General features: G+C 30.8%; 1 protein-coding gene and 1 long non-coding RNA gene across 5 annotated transcripts in view; one reads left to right on the top strand and one right to left on the bottom strand.

The window, feature by feature from the left end:
- Positions 1–18,907, bottom strand: part of LOC145268175 (uncharacterized) — a 29,830-nt gene extending 10,923 nt beyond the window's left edge. The window contains exon 1 of the long non-coding RNA XR_013864858.1: positions 18,770–18,907. This is a non-coding gene — a long non-coding RNA (uncharacterized LOC145268175). The remainder of the gene's footprint in view (positions 1–18,769) is intronic.
- Positions 1–24,187, top strand: part of LOC145268174 (uncharacterized) — a 96,354-nt gene that overhangs the window by 13,507 nt on the left and 58,660 nt on the right. The window contains exon 1 of one of the 4 annotated variants that reach the window (XM_080123388.1): positions 19,528–19,742. The exons of the other annotated variants lie outside the window; for them this stretch is intronic. The gene's annotated coding sequence lies outside the window, so the exon portion shown is untranslated. Of the gene's footprint in view, positions 1–19,527; positions 19,743–24,187 lie in introns of those variants that run through there. 4 annotated transcript variants of the gene reach the window in all.

The raw sequence follows: 24,187 nt of genomic DNA, 5'->3' as shown, positions 1-24,187 counted from the left end.
ATAATATGTAGAATTATTATATTAATATGTATTATAATATGTATTATCATTAATATGTATTATATATATTATATTAATATGTATTATATGCATTATTATATTAATATGTATTATTATATTAATGTATTAAAATATTAATGTATTATAATATGTATTATTATATTAATGTTTTAAAATATTAATGTATTATAATATGTATTATTATATTAATGTATTAAAATATTAATGTATTATAATATGTATTATTATATTAATGTATTAAAATATTAATGTATTATATGTATTATTATATTAATGTATTAAAATATTAATGTATTATAATATGTATTATTATATTAATGTATTAAAATATTAATGTATTATAATATGTATTATTATATTAATGTATTAAAATATTAATGTATTATAATATGTATTATTATATTAATGTATTAAAATATTAATGTATTATAATATGTATTATTATATTAATGTATTAAAATATTAATGTATTATATGTATTATTATATTAATGTATTAACATATTAATGTATTATATGTATTATTATATTAATATGTATTATAATATGTATTATTATATTAATATGTATTATAATATGTATTATATTAATATGTATTATAATATGTATTATTATATTAATATGTATTATATTAATATGTATTATATGTATTATTATATTAATATGTATTATAATGTATTATTATATTAATATTTATTATAATATATATTATTATATTAATATGTATATGTATATTAATATGTACTATTATATGTAGTATATTAATATGTATTATATGTATTATTATAATATGTATTATTATATTAATATGTATTATAATATGTATTATTATATTAATATGTATATGTATTATTATATTATGTATTATTAATATACGTTATATGTATTATATTAATATGTATTATATTAATATATATTATGTATTATTATATTAATATGTATTATATTATGTATTATATTATGTATTATTATATTTATATGTATTATAATATATATTATGTATTATATTAATATGTATTATTATATTAATATGTGTTATATTATGATATTAATATGTATTATAATATGTATTCTTATATTAATGTGTTATTATATTAATATGTATTATATTAATATGCATATGTATTATTATATTAATAGGTATTATAATTTTTATTATTAGATTAAAATTTATATTTATTATTATATTAATATGTATTATGATATGCATTATTATATTAATATGCATTATAATATGTATTATTATATTAATATGTATTATAATATGTATTATTATATTAATATGCATTATAATATGTATTATTATATTAATATGTATTATATTAATATGTATTATATGTATTAGTATTATATTTATATGTATTATTATTATATTTATATGTATTATAATATGTATTTTTATATTAATATGTATTATAATATATATTATGTATTATTATATCAATATGTATTATATTAATATGTAGTATAATATATATTATGTATCATTATATTAATATGTATTATAATATATATTATGTATTATTATATCAATATGTATTATAATATGTATTATGTATTATTATATCAATATCTATTATAATATGTATTATATTAATATGTATTTTTATAGGTATTATTATATTAATATGTATTATAAAATGTATTATTGTATTAATATAATAATATAATATTTATAATATGTATTATATTTATATGTATAATATGTATTTTTTATATCAATATATATTATATTAATATGTATTATAATATGTACTATTATTATATTAATATGTTAATACAATTTGTAAGTAATAATGAGTCCTAAATAACAATTTTCTAGAGGTTGAGGGTTTAATCTTCAATTAAAGTGGTAAGTGTACTACAATTACAAATTAATACTTCTACTTGGTCATGGCTGACTGAACGAGAGCAAGTTACATACATGGATTAACTAAATGGTTCTGTTCAAAATTTCATACTGATTCCTGAGTCCAACAAAAAGATTTGAGATTTTAACAAGATGCACAAAAGACCTTTGATAGCTGAAAATATCTTCTCAATTATTAGTGGTTGATGGACAGAAATCAGAAGCTCACAGTATTAATGCTGGAGTCTCTCAAGGGTCTATCCTGGCCCCAACTCTCTTCCTGATTTACATCAATGATCTTCCAAATCACATCCTAAGATTATTTGTAGACATTTATGCTGACAACACTACCATCTATGATAACGCATCACAGACTGTAAATGACCAAATTCTCTCTGATTTTCTCTCCTTTGATCTTGAGCACATGGTACAATGGAGAAAGAGGTGGCTGGTTACTTTTAATGCATCTAAAACCAAACTCTTATCTTTACATCATCAACGCTCTGATCCTCATCTAGCATCAATTGAAATGGATGGCTCTCATCTTAGGGAGGCTTCATGTTTTGACAAGCTCCTGGGTTTGACCTTTACTCCTGATCTGAAATCGAACACATATATCAAGTCTATTGCCTGGGCCACTGGGAAAATGGTGGGATCGTTCTATCGCCCCAGAAGATATTTCACTACTGATGCCATTCTCTACCTGTATAAGAGCCAGGTACATCCAAAGATGGAATACTGTTGCCACATTATGGCAGGAGCTGCTAAAAAGACTTTATCCTGCCTTGACTTTAAAATAGACTTCCTAACATAGTGGGGGATGTCCTTTTCTCTTCCCTGCAACCTCTTTCCCACAGAGAGACATTGCGAGCCTGTCTCTGTTTATCATTATTTTCATGGCAAGTGCTTGTCTGAGCTCCAATCTATAATCCTCCCCCCTCGCCAAACTTTCACAAAAAACACCCGTCTAGTTGTAACCACTGTCAATAATTTCCCCCACTCTTTATCTGTGCCTAAACCAAAACGTAGATTCCATGAACAAAGCTTCTTTCTTAGAACTGCATGCTTGTGGAACTCTCTTCCATTTGCCTGCTTTCCAGCTGACTATAATTTGGTTGTCTTCAAGTCTAAGGTAAACAAATTCTTTTGTTAACAGACCCTTAAGTAATCCAATTTGCCAAATTATAATAATACTGCTAACGATTACTACGATATTGTTCCATTGACTACTATACACTTGTTAACCCTTATCTTCGAGTGGCCTCTGGGCCTTGATAAGTGGTGATTCCTATGAAAAAAAAAAAAAGATGCACTTAAATAAGGTCAGAAGTTATATGGACTAAAATATTGTGAGAATAACATCCAAGATGATACAAGTAATGCAAACCTTCATTACATGATGATCATGGGATTTGCCATTGAAAATTATAAAACAAAAACTTTTTTGTTATCTTTATTTTCAGCAAGTACTAGTAGGGTTCATCTGCTACTCCCCGGATGGAGATATATTACTGATCGGAAATAATAAAAAAAAATAAAACATGTTTACACTTTTTTCCTTGAATGAAAAAATGGAAAATATTTGTGATTTGAAATCAAGTAATAATAACCTGTTAGTGTGGTGGTTTTTCTTTCATTTTTTTTTTTTAATTGATAATACTTGACATTACATAAGGTGACAAATGGCTTTAATGAATTGAAACAAATTATTTTATATCATAAAAATACTAATAAAAATAATCCTTTAATTGTTTAAACCATTTTTAAATACATTTTTCATCAAAATATTCTTCGTTTAATTTTCTTTTATGGAACAAAACCTATTTCTAAAAAAAATGAATTTCTTTCTTTGCATTCTTATATATTTCAATTAAAGAAAACAATATACTGGATGAATTAATTTGTCAAGTCAGTAGAGAAATAAATAAGTTTGTTGAGCTTCGTGCATCTTTATAAGTCTACATTTAAAGAATCCTTCATTACTTCTTTAACCCCTCGAATATATATATACTAGACTACCAGTGACCCGTTGGGTCAGTATATGTTATAGCTAGCTATTGAATAGTGAGTATACAGAATTATTGTATGAACATGCAAAATTTGAATGCATGTGCATGCAAAAACAAACATGGTGACCAGAGAAAACAATACACAATACGCATGAAAACATACATGGCAACCAGTGAAAACAATATGGAGTACATTGGATAATAAAGGTTTTAACATCATTTAGATTAAATGAAAAATCCTTTATATAAGAGGGGTGTAATCTGTTAAAAAAAATAAAAATAAATAAATACAAGGGGGGGGGGTTCATTGTACAGGTCCACACTAGTTGTTTTGTGTGTGTGTGTGTGTGTGTGTGCTAACAACCTTAAAAATATCAGGAAATAATAATACAATTTTTTTTTGTCTTTTTTCAACTATTTCTGCAGATTATTGGACACTTAGCTACCAGATTATAAAAAAAATTGAAAAAAAAAATCAATATTTAAAGATTTGGAAGGGGGTTCAGTTTTACATACAATGTTCTAGTAAATCGATCCATCATTTTCAGAACCGATTTACAGCCCTGATTTGTTGTTGGCACCTTCAGTGTCCGCCCTCACCATTTTTATTTTTTCTTCTTTTTTTTTTTTTTTTTTTTTTTTTTTTTTTTCATCTTTTCACTTAAAGAAAAGTTTGGTCTGCCTTTGCATTTAACGACCAACGCTATTTTTTAAATAGTACTAGTCTACCTGTTGGCTCTTAAAGGGTAAGATGAAAGATGTTCAAAATAAAAAGTGATTTTGAGATTATATTGTCTTTCATTGTCTTGAGAAAACATTTTTTTAAATGATGAGTGAAAAAAATAAAACTCAGGAAGCCTCCAGAGCACTACTGCAAGCACTAATTAAAATTAAGGAGGTCCTACTAAAAGCACTATTAAAACCAAGTTTCTACCTCCACCTCTCTTTGAAGAGAAAATATTTTTTGAGTAAATAAATCATCAGAATCCACAGGAGCTCTATTAAAAGCAGTAAATATGGTTATAAATCTGATTATAGTTATATATTGTATATTTATATTTAAATCAATTTTTTTAACTTTGTACAGGTCCACACTAGTTGTTTTGTGTGTGTGTGCTAACAACCTTAAAAATATCAGGAAATAATAATACAATTTTTTTTTTTTGTCTTTTTTCAACTATTTCTGCAGATTATTGGACACTTAGCTACCAGATTATAAAAAAAATTGAAAAAAAAAATCAATATTTAAAGATTTGGAAGGGGGTTCAGTTTTACATACAATGTTCTAGTAAATCGATCCATCATTTTCAGAACCGATTTACAGCCCCGATTTGATGTTGGCTCTTTCAGCCTCCCCCCCACCACCATTATTTAAAAAAAAAAATTTTTTTGTGACTTTTCACTTTGAGAAAAATTCAATCCCCCCCCTTGTTATTATTTTTTATTTATTTATTCACGACTTTTTAAAAGGTGTCCTGCATTTAACAGCCCGTGCTACTTTTTAAATAGTATTTTCAAGTTAAATTCAAGTTTCTTTCTTTTAGTAAAGTATTGGTTGAAAGTACAGAATAGTTACAAAAAATCCTACCCTCCCCATGTTAAATAATAGGTTTCTAAATAATAACATTATTATTTAAGCGCGGGTCGTTAAACACAAAAGTACCTTTTTTTGTCTTATCGGTATTTGCTGCTAATGAATCTTGCTTATATTGTCTGTATATACCAAGTGTTTGTACAAAACCAGAGATCCTAAACTGGATTCTTAAATCAGAACTGAAGAAATGTTTTAATCACACACAAATATATACTGGGCAAAGAAAATGTATTTTTATATCACGTAAATTGATCATTTTTAAAAATTTATTTCTTTTAAACAATTATCTTATTGTTATTAATCAATAAATCTTACCTATATTGTTTGTATATATCAAGTGTTTGCGCGAAACTGGAGATCCTAAACTAGACTCTTAAACCGGAACCGGAAGAACGTTTTAAACACCAAAGTAAGCAAGCAAGCAAAACGATTTTAGTTTTATAATTATATAAGATAGATAGATTTATTAAAAGGGTATTCCAAAAGTAATGCCTTCTATTTTTCTCAGTAGCTATTAATACAGGTATGTGTGTTCTCTGCTTCTTAATGAAATTTAGCTTTATTTTAAATCCAGAAGTGGATTTTCACATTAAAGTCTCATGGATAGGGGAATTTCCATTTTTATCAGTAGATGCTTCCACAAATGTGAATTCTTTACTGAGAAAAAATAAGGACGTGCTGGTTTTGCCAAAAAATGCTAGAGCTTTATTTCCTTATATTTTATCACTATTTTGCTAGATTTTATTTTTATTTTTCTCTTTATTTTCCAGTGTTTTGTTTTTGCTCTGTTCTTCATCCTTCTATCGTCTTACCTTACCTCTCATGGCTATACTCTCTGAAAACTGAATTTTACCGTGAAGGTTAATACTTGAAATGATTCATGCAGAGGGCAGGAGAGTTAGATGACTTTTGTTTCATCAAAGAATGACTTCCTGTCTCATCCTTCAAACATTACATTGCTTTTCTCTTAATTTTGAATTTCTTGTTTATCAAGATTAATACTTCACTAATTTAAAATTTTCAAATTATTGTAAATGTTACTACTTATCATTAGCATGCCATCATTTAAGCTGTTTTTTATTTTTATTTACTCTGCCCTTTGAAAATGTTAATCTTGTCATAAAGGCTCTAAATGATCCAAGGCTCTTGTTTCATTAAAGAATGACTTCCTGTCCTCTTCCCATCTCATGCACAATCAATGTCTTTCTCTTGTTTACCAAGATTTTAATTTTGTTAAACATTTTTTTAATTATTTTAAATGAGTTTATCACTAGCACGTCATCATCCAAGTTGATTTTTAGTTTTATTTGCTCTGCCCTCTCGCATATGCGTATATGCCCACAGAGGGTCAGAGCAAGTTGGGAAATGCATCTTGATTTTAAAAAATTTTTTTCTTATTGGCTATTCACATCCTTGTTGGATAAAAAAACAGAACTAGGAAGAATTGAATTAATTAAATTGGGAATGTCGAAATGTAAAATATGGTGGAAATGGTTATGAAATTTAACATTATTAATATTATTAATATTTACGTGTTTTGTCCGTGTCTCTGAGATCATTTAGAAAAGAATTTAAAATCAATTTAGAAGAAAATTTTTTAACAAATTTAATAAAATCTTACATTTTTGTGCAGTAATAGAATCAATGATAAACCCTGGCCATATAATAGCATCAGCATAGAACTTGCATAGGACAGCCAAAATACCCTTGCCTTCTCAATAGGTTTCTACCCCAACCAATCAATGTAGAGATGAGTGAAATGATAGTCCCCACCGTGCAGGTCTTCAACTTGACGTGCTATACTGGTGACCATCCTGAATTGACTTGGCTTTACAAATGTCTCCCCATCACTACCGTTTGGGGAATTGAGTCTGATCTCCACCTAAAATGACGGCAGGACATTTAATGAAACATTCTGATATTTTCATACGATGCCTCCATTCAGTCTCAAGAAACAATGGACACCCCTGTAAGGGTAGCTGTGCGTGTGATTGTAAGGCAAAGGTTGCACAATCTCCACTTGTGTCCAGTGGCAAGGAGAAGCCCAAGACTGACTGGAAACAATGCCGAGTAAGCGGAAAGCACATACAGCACCTGGAATTCCCAAATGGTCACCCATTTTAGTACTGACCAGGCTCAACGTTGCTTAACGTCAGTGATCTGACTGGAACATGTGTGTCAATGTACTCATATTGGTTTTGAAAAAGGACATTTAATTGATCAACTGTTATTTGTTGTTGATTAAATTTTACTTTAACAAAATCATTTATAATAATATATTTTTGTTGAAGTTCAGTGAACTTTGTAAGAATCCATTTATATTAGCAATGATCATGTAAGCCATTAGGAGCAACAGCATTTTTGAGAGAGGAAGATCCATCTGAAAGATGTTTATAAAATCACTATAAACTAATAAAATGCTATGAAATCAAACTTTTAAACAAAAGCAAGTTGATTTATCTACAACCTTATGAAAAGTTGGTTATAGTAGCGTTATTGACTTTTATAACTAGTTAGCGAAATGGCAATTAGAAATCTGCTTTTTTTTATTTTATTTAATATTACTTTTTATCTTTTTGTTTATTTACAAAGCTCACCAAGATTAGCATCAACTAGTGCTTACTATGTTAATGTTAGTTTTAATAATTTAACTATTCAGAATTTGAACACTTGTGGATATTTATCAATTTCATTTCATGTTGCATATTGAAATAATCAGGTTATAGTAATAATTATCTGTACCTATCTGGTTCTTTTATCCCTTCTCTTTCTCTTTCTGTCCTTTTTTGTTCTCCCTCTCTTTCTGTATACATTTTTGCTCTTTCTTTCTCTCTCCTCTTTCTCTTCCTTTCTTTATTCTCACTCTCTCTCTCTCTCTCTCTCTCTCTCTCCTCTCTCTGTCTATTTACTCACTCTCTCTTTCCTTTCTCTCTTTCCCTTCTCTCTCTCTCTCTCTTTACTTTTATCTTTCTCTCTCCTTTTGCTCTCTCTCCTCTTTTACTCTCTCTCCTCTTTTACTCTGTCTGTCCTTTTTACTCTCTCTTTCTTTTATTTCTATTTTTTGAGAGAGAGATAAATGAATAAATAGAGGCTTTTTTAGTATTAAACGCTTAATGCAAATTCACAGCAGAAAAAATTGTTTTCCAATTAAAAAAATAAACAGGCAAACAGAATAATTTATACCAATGAAGGGTCGTCCTTAGATAATTCAAAATCATATTTCTTATTAGCCTGTTTGTCAAGTAAAAATCAAAAAGTTAGGCATGTTTCAATTCGAAACTTTACATCATCAAACAGAGTTATGGTAAAAACAACAAACAATGGAACAATATTCATTTACTTGGGATTAGTGCATCGGTGGAGAAGGGGGGTTCAGTGAAAATTATTTTTTGCTTTATTCTTGCTCTTAAATGCTTGAAAGAGATCTGCTGAAACTAGGTCAGTTAGTCAGCTGGTGGCTTTCTTTTTATAGTTTTCTTTTTTCTGTTGCCAAAGTTTGGACACAAATAAGAGAGAAAGGAAAGAGAATCTTTCAAAATGTTGTTCAATGGAAGTTTCATTAATTTACTCAATTATCTTTTAAATAATTTTCTTTCCTCGAATATTTAAAGAGAAATTGAAAGAAAAAGTTACAAACCAATAAATTGTGCTATATATAGCTTTTGCTTTGTTGGAAATCATATTTACTAATTTTTATTAAAATATTTTTGAAAAGATACAAGAGGTTGGCGAAATACCGATATTATTTGCTTGAAAACAGAGTATAGTAAATAAAAATATTTTTAAAAATATATATTGAAGGAGTGGTGGATGCCCAAAATGCCCTCTCCAGAACAACCCTGAAATCGATTTCTAGTCAACTTTATTTCATAATTTTCTGTTACTGAACTTTCCTAAATTCATATTTTCAAAATAAAAAAAAAAAATTTACTTTGCAACAATGAGCGTTTAGCTAGGAATTACTTTGTGCATAAAAATGAAATGAAACAGTAAATTAATCTTTATCTATTACTATTGGGGCGGGGGTGCCTGGCATTGCCTGGGTGTGTGTAGGTGGTGTAGCAAGGAGGAGATATCAAAACAATAGTAGGCAGCACAGGTCGAAAGAGGTGTTGCTAAAAATAAAGTGTTAGCAGGCAGGCTCGAACCTGTAACACAAAGGAGGAAAAAAAAGTGACGTCTTAGCCAATGTCTCTGCTGCACAACCGGAAGTCAAGAGCATTGAAATAAAGCATAGTCAATCCAATGGTGACAATGACTCGCTAAAATGTTGGTAAAAAAAGCGACCCTTCCTTGTACAAAACTGCCCAGTTGAGGGTGAACGAATGAATGTTTTTGGCCAATTTTTCAATATTTGTAGTCCAAGGGATTGAGCTTGAAAATGATACCGATTCTTGTGAGGATCCGTCACGTGTGTCAAAAGTTTTTGTGAAACATACAAACACACACATACACATTTTGCCTTTTATATATTAAACTAACGGGGGTACCTGGCATTGCCTGGGTGTGGTGAAGTGTGTGTGTGGGGGGGGTGAATCAAAACAATAATGGAAAATAAGACAATTGAACGAAAGCAAAGTTTAAATGTTAAAACTTCTTAAAAAATTGAAAAAACAAAAACAACAAAAAAAATAGCAAACACGATGGAAAAATAAAGATCAGGAAAAATCAAAATATGGAAAAATAAAAAAAAAAAAGGAAAAATTAATAATAAATGAATGAAAAAATAGCATAAATAACCATGTTTAAATATTAAAACTTTAAAAATCGAAAAACAAAAATTCCAATATGTCGGCACAAACGTGCAACTTTAAGACAACAATGCGGTCACTATAACCACTACTTCAATGAAGTAACGTCATTTTTTTTTCTATTTAAACTAATTCAAGAAAGAACATTTTTTGTGCATGCACATTTGGTTAAATTGTCATGAAGGAGCGATTTTTTTTTTTTTTTTTTTTTTTTTTTTGCTACTCTCCCTCATTGCGAATGTGAATTTCTATAGCAAATAATTTACCGTTTTTCTCATTTTCACATATTATTCGACCAAGACATTGCCTTTTCAAACGGTACTGGTTTCGACCCGGTCCGATGCTGCTGAGAAAAGTTTTAGACAGACATACAAACATACATACATACATACATTTAAACAACAGTTGAGATTTATATAATAGACTAGTGGGGGTACCCAGCGTTGCTCAGGTGTGGAGAGGGAGGGGGGCTTAAAATAACAGTAAGTCAGGGTGGAGAGAGGTGTTTAAAAAAAAGTGGTAGTGAGGGGGGGGGTCAAAACAGCCGTGGGCAAACTGGGTGGAAAGAGGAGTGAAAAAAAAAAAAATGGTAATGGCGGTATTATTTGCTTGAAAACAGATTATAGCAAATAAAAATGAAAACAGAGTATAGTAAATAAAAATGAAAACAGAGTATAGTAAATAAAAATATTTTTAAAAATATATATTGAAGGAGTAGTGGATGCCCGAAATGCCTTCTCCAGAACAACTCTGAAATCGATTTCTAGTCAACTTTATTTAATAATTTTCTGTTACTGAACTTTAACAGGCGTGTGTAGGTGATATAGTACGGAACCCTGGTGGAGAGAAGTGATAAAAAAAAATGGTAGTATGGGGGGGGGGGATCAAAACAACAGTCGGGGGGAGGGGCAGCCAGGGTGGAGAGAGGTATCAAAATAAAAAAAGTAGTAATAGTAGGCAGGCACGTGACGTGAAGCCAGAAAAGAAAGTGAAAAAAAATCTGACGTCTTACTGATGCTCCATGACACAACCAAAAGGTGAAAACGTTCAAATTAAGCGTAGTCAATCGAAAAGAAAACATGACTTGCAGAAATGGCATTGGAAAATCCGACCCCTTCCTGCAGAAAACTGAAGGAATTAATGTTTTTGGCCAATTTTTATTATTTGTTGTCTGAAGGGTCAAGCTTCAAAATGATACCAATCTAGTCAGGATCCATTGCGTGTGTCGGAAGTTTTTATGAGACATACAAACACACACACGCACACACATACACATTTTGCTTTTTATATATAGAGAGAAAATGATATAAAAGGAACTTTGTGTGCTTGTGGATACGTTCCCTATAAACTCAAAAACAGCTGTGCTGATTTTTATGAAATTTCACACAAAGCTATTTTATGTGCCTGGTAGTGTTCTTAGATCGTTTTGTATTGGAATGTCTACGATAAATATTGATAATTGAAAGAATTTGATAAAAGAATGAATAGGCGATTTTAACCAAAGTTAACCCCTTACACAGCCTAACATCACAAGTGCATTTGAGAAGTTTTATTACCATACAAATCGAAAGGCCTGACATATAAAATCAACAGTAGCTTCTTTGATATAACAGGGACACGTTCAAAATGAATGTTTCTTTTTAGAGCACAATTGAAGCATGATACTTGACTTTTACATTTTAAACTTTAATTCAAGCCACCTATAAATATAAAAGCGAAAATGTATGTATGTGTGTTCGCTTTTTCTGTGTGTCACAACTTTTAAAAACTTTTTATATCACATATAAATCGTAATATCTCACAGTTAACAACGAAGCTCTCCTGTCTATTTAATTTGCTCGATTTTGGGAAGATAAATATTCAACATTTGTCACTCGCCACATGTGGGTTAGTCTTTTTCCTATAACATCTTGGGGGAAAAATAAAGCGTTCAGCAGTAAATGAAATCCCGCAGTCAAACTTGACCTCATTAACTTATTAAAACGGGCACCTGCTAAATCCAAGAAATTAAATAAATTCAAACGTGTTTTCGTTAGCATCTCATGGTGGGGCAATGGTTAACTTCACACGTCTTTTTTTTTCACACTTTAATTTACAACTTTGCCTCAACGGTTCGGGTTCGATCCTCATACTTACTTTTTTTCTTTTTTTTCTTTTTACCCCCCCCCCCCACACACCTCCAAACACCCGAGCAATGCCGGATACCCCTCGCTAGTTATGTATAAAAATAATTTTATAAAATCAACAGTAGGTTTTTCTACAGTGCAATGTAGACTACAATGTAATGTGAAGTCATTGCGGGGAGGCATGTGAAGCTTCCTCCTTCTACACTATGATACGTCCCCAACTAGAGCAAGCAATCAATCGATTTGATTGAAAATGGGCAATTTCACCGATTTTAATGATAATAAAATATGGGAATGTGAAACATTCGTTGATCATCATTCAATCCCAGGCAACGTCAGGTCTCCCTGCTTGTTTATTTCTAAAAGTGGATTTACTTGATAAAATAAGATTAAGTTAAGAATGTTGTGTTAATAAATATTTGAAAAAGTTATACTTGCAGTTTTTGAGAAGATAGCAGAAAAAAAAAGTGATTTTCCTAAAAAAAATTTATCTTTTTTTTGTTTTTAGATATAAAATACTTAAATCTGTCTTACAGTTGCTGTAAGAATTTTGTAAATCAATGTTTTTTGGCAAATATTTTGGTTTTTAACTTTGGTTGCAAAAACAAAAAAACTCCATTTACATTTGAAAATATTACAAATATTCTCTACAACTTTAGAGAAATATCAAAATTTCATTCTTTATTTTTTCATCAATAATTTATTTCTATAAAAATCAATATCAGTTCTTTTGGTGGATGGTTTCAGTGTGTTTATTTAATCTTTCCATAATATACTTGTTGTAATTATTTTAATACATATGTCATCTTAGAAAAGGGAACATACTTTTGTATTTATCAATAAAGAGTTAGAGATTGATAATAGTGTTTGTGCTATGATAAAAATGACACAAGATAAGTGATCCTTCATGGAGGGAAGTGATAAAATCAGGACTAAGCATTGTCTGTTGTTCTTTGACTTTTGGATTCTCCTGTTGATCTCAAATCAAACAGTCCCACAAGTATATTTACTCTTGACCGGAAATCCTAAATTGTTTTTATTTTCTCTCAGTCACTTCCAGCCAACTACCAAAACTGGTCACACCTGTGTGTGTGTGTGTGCGTTTTTTTTTCTTGTCAGTTTATTATCTAGCCATCTACAAATTAACAGTTAACTGTCAGAGTGCCATCGCGTCTGGGGTGTTCAATAGATTCCACCCATCTCACTTCATTTCCTGGCAGTTTTGACTCTGTGTGTGTAGAGGGGGGACAATCCATAGTATCACAGTTATTTGTGTTTGTTTGGAACAAACAAATAATATATATATTTGGGAGGAAAAATGCATGCTTTAAAAAATAACAAAAACAAATTGCAGGTAAAACACTACCAGGCAATGCCAGTTAGAGACGGCTAGTTTTATGCATGACTAGATTAAAAAAAAAAAACTCCAAATCGAAGAAATGATCTAATCTCAATAAAATTTCTAGTACTTATTCATTAATTTAATTTATGCCTATTTTATTTACTCACTCCAAGTTTTATACAAGTTATCAGTTATCGCTCACTGTTAATAAGTTGTGATCCCTTGAACTTAAGTGACAGAAAGTCTCCCTAGATTAATAGTATAAATTGCATTCAAAAATTGTTGCATATGATTGTATTTTTGCGATAGACATTGACCATTGCTTTATTGCTGATATTGACCTCTCGTTTTTCTTTGAAATTTGAGTGACAATAAATATGTGACAATAAATATGTGACAATAAATATGTGACAAATGCCCTAAATTCGAATGAAATGTATTATTTTACTTCAGAACAGTAACGAACCATTGATTTTGTACAGGCTTACTCCTCGATACATGCAACTCTAAAGCAGAAATAATATTAAAAATATTAATTTATTACAAAAACTGTTATAAAAAAAGATCTTTTTTTTTTCCATTAGTGACCGTTTTTTAAATTATTTAGAAATCTTAATTTACCTGGTAATTGTTTGTTTTAATTTATTTCGTAATTAATTTATTATGAAAATTAAAAAAAAAACAATGCAAAGAAAGTGTTTGTTAAAAAAAATTCGTTTAATTCAATAAATGTTCCGGTAATTAATGCTTTCTTTTGTGTTACTGTAATTGTTTTAATCTTCAAAAAAACTTTTTGCAAAACTTCTGTAGTGATTGTTGCCCCTTGCCCTGAATCGAGCTCTTTTAAAAATGAAAATGTAAAATACAGAACTGTTATAAAAAAGATTGGGTTTTTTTTTTCCATTATTGACCGTTTTTAAAATTATTTAGAAATCTTAATTTACCTGGTTTGTTGTTTTAATTTATTTCGTAATTAATTTATTACAAAAATTTAAAAAAAAGAAAACAATACAAAGAGAGTGTTTGTTAAAAGAAAATTCTCGTTTAATTCAATAAATATTCCGGTAATTAACGCCTTCTCTTGTGTCATTGTATTTGTTTTGATCTTGCAAAAATTTCTGCAAAAGTTCCGTTGTGATTGTTGCCCTTTGCCCTGAATCGAGCTCTTCCAAAAATGAAAATCTAAAACACAGAAGTGCCAACTAAAACTCAAAAACTCTAGCTTAAATATTTTAGCAAAGTAAAGAGAAAAAAAAACTGATTTTAGCCAACTTTCGTTGTAAATATGGAATTGAAACATTACTAGTGTAAAAAAATAAATAAAAACAGTTAAAACGCATTAATTTTAAATGTTTATTGCCTCTTCTTTTGTATATCATTCTCGTTTCTCTCTTTCGTAAATTTCTTTCAGCCATCCCTCCTTTCTTTTTCGTATATCATTCATCTCTCTTGTGTTTCTCTCTCTCTCTCTCTCTCTCTCTCTCTCTCTCTCTCTCTCTCTATCGTTTTTCTTCTCTTTCGTTTTTCTCTCTCTCTCTTCTCTTTCGTTTTTCTGTCGCCTCTTTTTCATCTCTCTCGTCTTTTTCATCTCTCTCGTCATTTTTTGGCTCTCTCATTTCCCTCTCCCTTGTCTCTCTATCATTTCTTCCCCTTGTCTCTCCCTGTCGTCTCTCCCTCTCATCTTTTTCATTTCTCTCTTTCTCTTCTCTCTCTTATGTTTCTTTCTCAAGTCTCTCTCATCTGTCTTGTGTCTTTCGCCTCTTTTTGTCTCTCTCTCTCTCTCTCTCTCTCTCTCTCGTCTTGTTCCTTTTTGTCTTTCTTTCATCTCCCGCCGTCTTGTCTCTATTCCTCTTTCTTTCAGTTCTCTCTCTTTTGTCTTTTCCTCATCTCTCTCTTTGTTTTGTCTCTCTTTTTCTCTTGTCTCGCTCATTCTCTCATCTTTTCTGTTATTTTTTTTGTTTTTCTTCTCTCGTTTCTATTGTCTCTATACTCTTTTATCTTTCTCTCTTTCCTCACACCTCTCTCTCTCTCACTCTCTTGTCTTTTGCTCCTTTTTCATAATTCTCTTTCTCTCTTGTCTGTCTCTTGCCCCGCATCTCTCATTTTCTTTTGTCTCTTTCTCTCTCATTCTCTTTTTGTCTCTCATTCTCTTTCTCTCTCACTCTCTTTTGTCTCTCTCTCATTCTCTTTTTGTCTCTCTCTCTCATTCTCTTTTTGTCTCTCTCTCTCTCATTCTCTTTTTGTTTCTCATTCTCTTTTTGTCTCTCTCTCTCATTCTCTTTTTGTCTCTCTCTCTCTCATTCTCTTTTGTATCTCTCTCATTCTCTTTTGTATCTCTCTCTCATTCTCTTTTGTCTCTCTCTCATTCTCTTTTGTCTCTCTCACTCTCTCTCATTCCCTGTTTGTCTCTCTCTCTCAATCTCATTTTGTCTCTCTCTCTCTCTCATTCTCTTTTTGTCTCTCTCACTCTCATTCTCTTTTCTCTCTCTCACTCTCTTTTGTCTCTCTCTCATTCTCTTTTTGTCTCTCTCTCATTCTCTTTTGTTTCTATCTCTCTAATTCTTTTTTGTCTCTCTCTCTCATTCTCTCTCTCTCTCATTCTCTTTTTATCTCTCTCTAATTCTCTTTTTATCTCTCACTCATTCTCTTTTTATCTCTCTCTCATTCTCTTTTGTCTCTCTCTCTCATTCTCTTTTGTCTCTCATTCTCTTTTGTCTCTCTCTCTCTCATTCTCTTTTGTCTCTCTCTATCTCTCATTCTTTTTGTCTCTCTCTATCTCTCTAATTCTTTTTTCTCTCTCTCATTCTCTTTCTCTCTCTCTCTCTCATTCTCTTTCTCTCTCTCTCTCATTCTCTTTTCTCTCTCATTCTCTTTTCTCTCTCTCACTCTCATTCTCTTTTGTCTCTCTCACTCTCATTCTTTGTTTGTCTCTCTCACTCTCTCTCATTCTGTTTGTCTCTCTCTCATTCTCTTTTTGTCTCTCTCTCTCTCTCATTCTCTTTTTGTCTCTCTCTCTCTCATTCTCTTTTTGTCTCTCACTCTCTCTCATTCTCTTTTTGTCTCTCTCTATCTCTCTAATTCTTTTTTTTGTCTCTTTCTCTCTCTCATTCTCTTTTTCTCTCTCTCCATCGTTCTCTTTTGTCTCTCTCTCTCTCTAATTCTTTTTTTTTGTCCCTCTCTCTCATTCTCTTTTGTCTCTCTCACTCTCATTCTTTGTTTGTCTCTCTCACTCTCTCTCATTCTGTTTGTCTCTCTCTCTCTCTCTCTCTCTCTCTCTCTCATTCTCTTTTTGTCCCTCTCTCTCTTATTCTCTTTTTGTCTCTCTCTCTCTCTCATTCTCTTTTTGTCTCTCACTCTCTCTCATTCTCTTTTTGTCTCTCTCTATCGTTCTCTTTTGTCTCTCTATCTCTCTAATTCTTTTTTTTGTCCCTCTCTCTCATTCTCTTTTTCTCTCTCTCTCCATCATTCTTTTTGTCTCTGACACTCTCATCACCCATTCTCTTTTGTCTCTCATTCTCTTTTGTCTGTCTCTATCTCTCTAATTCTTTTTTTGTCTCTCTCTCTCATTCTCTTTTGTCTCTCTCATTCTCTCTCTCTCATTCTCTTTTGTCTCTCTCTCTCTCTCTCTCTCTCTCTCTCTCTCTCTCTCTCTCTCTCTCTCTCTCTCTCTCAAGTAAGTCTGACACCAATACTCCTATTGTTTTACCGTATTCTTTTGTCTTCGTCTTACACATTATTTTGATCACTCTAAAACCTAACCTATATATTTGATTGTTGTCAAAGAAGATGATTAGTCACTCGTTTTAATTTTTCTTTCTCATTCGCTCCACGATTCCAGCAACCATGAAGACATCTTAGAACATACGAGGGACATTCCAAAAGTGATGCCTCATATTGTGGATTGCAAATCACATTGTTTTTGTGACTGAACTTATGCATTCATGACCTGAAAGTTTCATCTCGGTATGATACCCTAAGAAACAACCTTGTCATGGACGTACGTCACAAGCAAAGATGCGTTATTGAATTCTTGACAAAAGTGCATTGAGAATGATGGTTACTATGTAGAAAAATAAATTCTGGCACACGAAAAGTTGCTCGATTTAATAGTACCTCTCATAGTTCTTCAACTTTTTGAGTTAAAAAATAGGACGCTTTACTTTTGGAACAACCCTCGTATTTGACGTCTTATTAATATTATTTTTGTTTATTTCTCAGTATATGTAATGTTCTCTGAATTTGAGATTCTAATATTTGATACCTTGAAAACGTAAAAATTCAACTAAAGATCACTATACAACTTATTGTTTTAAATTTTAATAAAATATTTAGATGAATGCAAATATTTTAAATATAAATTAGGATTGATTTGAGCAAAATTTGTTTCCTATTGGATTTGTAAAAATTATTTTTGCTTGTAAAGATCTTAAAAAAAAAATACTATTCATATTGGAGACACATTGCTTGTTTAAATAACATTTTCTAAAGTAATATACACTGTGTCTCCTAAGATTGAACATATATATATGTTTAGTTCTAGGAGGTTCGTTATTCTAAGCTTCACCAATTTACTGAAAAGTGCTTAGTTTATTGCTAATTGTCTGGGCCATCTCTTCTGGAGAACGTCAACGGGGGGGGGGGGCTGCTTAGGCATTTTTTCCAAGTCAGAATGCACTTATCCGAGTCAGATGGCTTCTCAAAACCACACCTGACCTTATGTCTAACATCCTGGTACGGATTCCAATTAAAAATATTGCTTTTTTAATGCCATTATCGATAATTATTGTTTTGCTAAAATGAGAAATAGTGTTAATGTTTTCTTTTTGTTCTTTTTGAAATGATGTTTTGTGACAGCAAAAGTTAATTAGTACAATTTTTTACTTTTATTTTTAAAAACAATAAAAGAAGTGTGTCATATACTTTTTATAAAAACTAAAAGCATCAGCATCTTTAGCTAATACTTAATACAAACATCTTAATTTATATTTCGTCCTTACCGTTTTTATTGCTTCCCCCCTCTCTCAATGTAAAAATAGTAAAAATATATAAATAATAAAGCTATAAAGAGGGTGTCTTACCTCAAAATAGAAAATGTGTCATGAGTGTGACGCACTGGCTTCGTCAGACCAATCACTCGCTCCTATTCTCTCTTATCCCTCTCCCTCCTATATCTCTCCTATATCTTTCTCATCCCTTTCGCTTTTTCCTCTATCTTTCTCTTTCCTCTCCTTTCCCTTCCGTTTCTCCCTTTTCTCCTTTCTTCTCCCCTTCATCTCTTTTTTTCTCTTCCCCCTCTTCTCTCTTTCCCTCCTCTTTTCTCTTTCCCTCTCCTCTCTTTCTTTCCTTCTTTTCTCTCTCCTCTCCTTCTACTTTCTCTTTCCTTCTTCTTTCTCTCTCTTTTCTCTTTCCTTCTTTCTCTCTCTTTTCTCTTTCCTTCTTTCTCTCTCTTTTCTCTTTCCTTCTTCTTTCTCTCTCTTTTCTCTTTCCTTCTTCTTTCTCTCTCTTTTCTCTTTCCTTCTTCTTTCTCTCTCTTTTCTCTTTCCTTCTTCTTTCTCTTTTCTCTTTCCTTCTTCTTTCTCTTTTCTCTTTCCTTCTTTCTCTCTCTTTTCTCTTTCCTTCTTTCTCTCTCTTTTCTCTTTCCTTCTTCTTTCTCTCTCTTTTCTCTTTCCTTCTTCTTTCTCTCTCTTTTCTCTTTCCTTCTTCTTTCTCTCTCTTTTCTCTTTCCTTCTTCTTTCTCTCTCCATTTTATAACCCTCTCCCATTGTGTGTCATGTTTTTCTCTTCTACCTACGAGTGTGAGTGGATGGGGTTGAATTTGATCGGCGGTATAGTCATCGTGTGTGTGTGTGTGTGTGAAAGAGAGACTGTATGTTGAGAAGACGAAGGCGCCTTCTCCCCGACCTGCACCTCTTCCTTGTTGTTAGTCATAAACACTGTTTTTCATTTCACAATTAGTCATGTCGTTTGGAATTTTTCTTCGTTGCTGTTCAAAGTTATAAATCTACTCCGACAGAGAAAGACGCGTGTAGTTTTTATTCTCTTCTGAGATAAGTAAGTTTTTTTGTGTTTTTTTTGTATATTTAAACTTGAGAACGAGTGTGCCGTGAGTGAAATCGATATAAACATGTGTTATAAACAAATACTATATTTTATTTATATTTTTTAATCATAAGTTTACATCACTTAGTTTTTTTTTTTAATGTCTAAAATATTTTGGTTCAGAAACTTGGCATCCTTTAAGTCAGCACTTAAAATCAGCCTTTCTCGAATTAGTTTGATTTGTTTGTTTTTTTTAATTCATTAAAAAAAAGTCATTTGGTCTCGCGCGCGCTACTCTAGTTTTCAAGGCAAAATTATTTACTTAAGAGTTTTAAGAAAAGGGGGGGGGCATTAAAACGATAGTTACAATAAATTTGGCGTTAAAATAAAACAAGTTTTTGAACCTGGTAACTGAGAATTATCTGTAGTTTAAAAAAATATCCTTTTGGTATTTATAAAAATTTTATAAAAGTCAGAAGAAACGATATAATAAAAAGGTTCAATTACACTGACTACAAAGTAAGTGCAAATTGAGGATATGTTCAAGTAAGCCCTACTCAGTGAAAGTTTTTTTCTTTCCTTTATACTTACATGCAGTTAGTAATTGTTTTAATTCTACGAAGCGTTCTTATCTTTTTGTAGATAAGTTTAAAACTAAAACTTTTTCAGACTTCACTTCTTTGAATGTAGGGTATTTTTTTAACAAGAGCCCCCCCCCAAAAAAATGGTAAAAAAAAAATAAATATACAAATTGTTACCAAATGTAAACTAAATTACGCTACCTACATCGATAAGTTTTTTTTTTTGTGTGTGTGTGTGTGTGTGTGTGTGTGTGTGTGTTTTAACTCATTTTAAAGTATTAAAGTTTGAATTAGATCGAGAAAAAACAAGCTAGTCATTTGGACCCTCGATAATCGCTCCAAAATCAAAAATTAAACAAAATACTGGTACACTGGTACATCAGCATTTTTCACACGATTGGTAACATTAGAAGTGTTTAATTTTCGATTTTTGTAGTTGAAAATAAATTAGTTATAAACTTAAGCGTTTCGTCTCTACACGTGGAAATTATTTTCATTCATAAACGTTTAGGTACTAGTACAGTTTAGCTTTCCCAAGCAAATTGTTTTCATTTTAGGTGTTAAGAATGGCGTCTTAAGTTTGGTTGGGAATGTTAAAAACTGCACAAGTGCCGAATTTCTTTGAACGCACCTGTTCAAACGAGATCAGTTTCTTTTTTATTTTCTTTCTTTCTTTTTTTTTCAGTTAAATATAATTTTATGAAAAATAGATTGGGATCAAAATATATAACTTAAATCTTAGAATGTTTTGATAGATTTCTTTTGCGGACAGCCCTTGGTTATGATTTTATTTCTTACGAATTTCAAATTTGATGTTTTGCTCTTTACAGTCGTTGTTCGCTGTATATCGAGTAGAACTGATCGTTTCGAAAATAAATAGTCGTCTTATTTATTTCCAAATTGATTTCACAGTTGAATAAACTTTTGTTTATTCTCGAATTATTTTATTTTTGTCTTAAATTATTTTAAAGCAAATTAAAATTAGAATAAACTTATTTTAGAAAATATAAAACTTAGCTAACAATGGCCTTTTTGTAAAATGTAAATTTAGAGATTGCTTTTCAAAATTAATTTTGATTATTAAAGTACTAACACGAAGATTACATGTACAAAAAACATTTTGGATGTAGGTTCTTTTCATGAAAATTTTATAACTCCTGAACGGTGTTTATCGCAAAAAAAAAAAAAAAAAAAAAAAAAACTTGGCTAAAATGTTCAAACAAGTTCATTTTCAGAAAATAATTAATTTTGATTAATTTTAATGGTACTTACGCGAAATACAAACCGTGCTGAAATATTAAGGTTTTCTTCACATGGGAGTTTTTTTTTTTTTTTAAACACTGTCCTGTATTTTCACCTAACAATTTTAACACATTCAATTTTACGGTATCTTGTCTAATTTGAAAATCCTATCTGAAAATAGCACGGTCTGAATTATGCATAAGTACCGATTTACCAAAATATAAATAATCTCGAATTCTAAAAAAATGTTAAAATAAAAACAAAAACACGTGTTCCTGCTTCTTTACATCGCACGTGATATTGAACGAAGGCAATAGGGAGGCCTTGAACTAAACGAAGACAAAAAGGGCCATCAGAATTAATTCTAGGACCGACAATGTCTGGTTTGGCTACTCTACCTTAAATTCGATTTCTCCTCATAATTCAGTGGCGGTCGAGATCCTAAATTCGGTCCGGCAGCCAAAATGTTTAGTAAACATTGTTTAGTTACAAACTCGTATAAGAACTTTTTGAACACTGCTCTCAGTATCAAACTACAAGGCCGGCCAGGGTTTAGTTTAGATGTAAATATTGTTGCTTTCTTTCTCTGTGTACATAAAATTTTCTATTGAACATTTTCTTTTAAAAAATTTCATATCTGTGGGTGGGCGGCCCAGCCCACAGATATGAAATTTTCGACTGATTACGAAATCGTTATTTTTAAATCAAATGGTAATAAATTCTTGTTAACTGGATCCATTTAAATAATCGGTTATATTGAAGTTTTATCAACCAAATTACTTATTTTATAAGTTTGCTTTAGTTAATAATTTAATGAGCAAACTGCCAAACTGGTCATGTCTCATGTGGTATCGTTAACGTTCGTTGCGGACAGTTTCTGCTTTAAAATACGTTAAAACACCAAAAACTTATCCAGGTTTGCCTTTGGTAACATTTGTTTACTTACTTTTTTTTACTCTTTTCTTTTGTTCGCTATTATTGTTATGCCCCTAATATTTATCATTATTAGGTAGTTTATAATAGAAAATTAAAGAACAATAACTAAGGGTTTGTGAAATTATGAACATTTTTAAACTTAAAGAAATTGAATGAATCAACTATTTTCTTTTAATTAAGGTACGCATTAACAACAACAAAAACAACTTATCTTGAGAGTACCTATTTACAATGCCTCCCCACAGGACAGGGTTAGATACCAGGGTTGTTTTTTAATGTAGAGAAAAAGAACAAAATTAAAAATTGTCCCAGTTCAGTTGCGAAGGAAAAGGATTGCTTCTCCATTGACAGAACAAGAAATTGAAGTGTAGTATCTGAAGAAAAGATACTACACTTTGATCTGAAAACCAAGAACGTCTTGGGAGTAGAGAAAAATAAAATGCAGTAATCGGTGGGGGTGGGCCTGTACGAGTGCCTACTCCATAAAAATGCGTGTCCCCCTCCCTCCATTTTCTTTTTTTTTTTTTGACGATTATCAGATCGGACTTAAGTACCATATTAGCAGAAAAAATTTTGAGAAAAATAATGTAATGACTTTTAAGAAGTGGGTTCACTTTCTCGCTATAACGTTCTACTTCATTGCTAGTAGCAATTTTGCTACCTGTCTATTTCTTTACCAACTAACGGTGGCCAGATTTGTCCATATTTATAAAACTGTTTCCACCTTAACATTTTACTTTAAAAAAAAAATTAGGTTTTTGGGGTATGCTGAAAACGAATATCGAATTTAAATTTTCCGCAAATAAGTAGTTTTCCGGATATTAAGCAATGTAATTCTTGATGTTGTAAGTGGTGGCCATTGTTGTATGCGCAAGCGTACGATTTTTTTAATTATTTATTTATTTTTTTTTTTTTTGCTGCGCGCGTCAAAAATTTATGCGTACAATAGCCACCACTTACAATATCAAGAATTACATTGCTTAATATCCGGAAAACTACTTATTTACGGAAAATTTAAATGCGATACGTTCGTTATAAATGGTGGCCATTGTTGTACGCGCAAAGTGAGCACTTTTTTTTTTTTTTAATATATATATAAAAAAGTAACTCTTCATTATTACGTCGTTTACTGTTTCTGTGAAATCACCTTAAGTCATTAAATTTATTTTTTACATTTTTTTTTCTGCTAATATGATAGTTAAGTCATTTATAATAATCGTCGGGGGGGGGGAGTTTAAAAAGAAAAAAGTAATAACATGCATTTTAAAGGGCGGGCACTTTCGTATAGGTCCGCCTAGTAATCGTATGAATACGGGAAAGAAAAACATTGTTTACAAGCTATGTCAAACCGGGTTGCCCTGATGGATGGCTTAGTGAAGAAAAAAGTACTGAAAATATGATGGTAAATAGAGATGCAAGTTTGGAAGCAGTGTGGCCGTTGTGCTTTTATTTTCGTCCTTATTTTCAATTTTTTCAATGGATTATTATCGAATGGACACTAGTCTACCAGACTATCAGTATTTTTTTAAAGTCAGTACTTAAATATTTGTAGACGGTCCTCAGTTTCTAATGCAATGTTCTAGTAAATCTATTATCCATTTATCGACGTTTTTAGGCCAAATTTCGCAAGTGTAGCCTTTTTTCGGAGATTACGTAAAAAAGCGAAATTAAAAAAAAAAAAAAAATGTTAAATTCGGG

The sequence above is a fragment of the Euprymna scolopes genome, chromosome 43 (assembly GCF_053919585.1).
Source record: "Euprymna scolopes isolate OS-2025 chromosome 43, ASM5391958v1, whole genome shotgun sequence".
Lineage (NCBI taxonomy): Eukaryota > Metazoa > Mollusca > Cephalopoda > Sepiida > Sepiolidae > Euprymna > Euprymna scolopes.
Note: the sequence above shows the minus strand (reverse complement) of the source record. Positions and strands in the feature narration are given on the sequence as shown.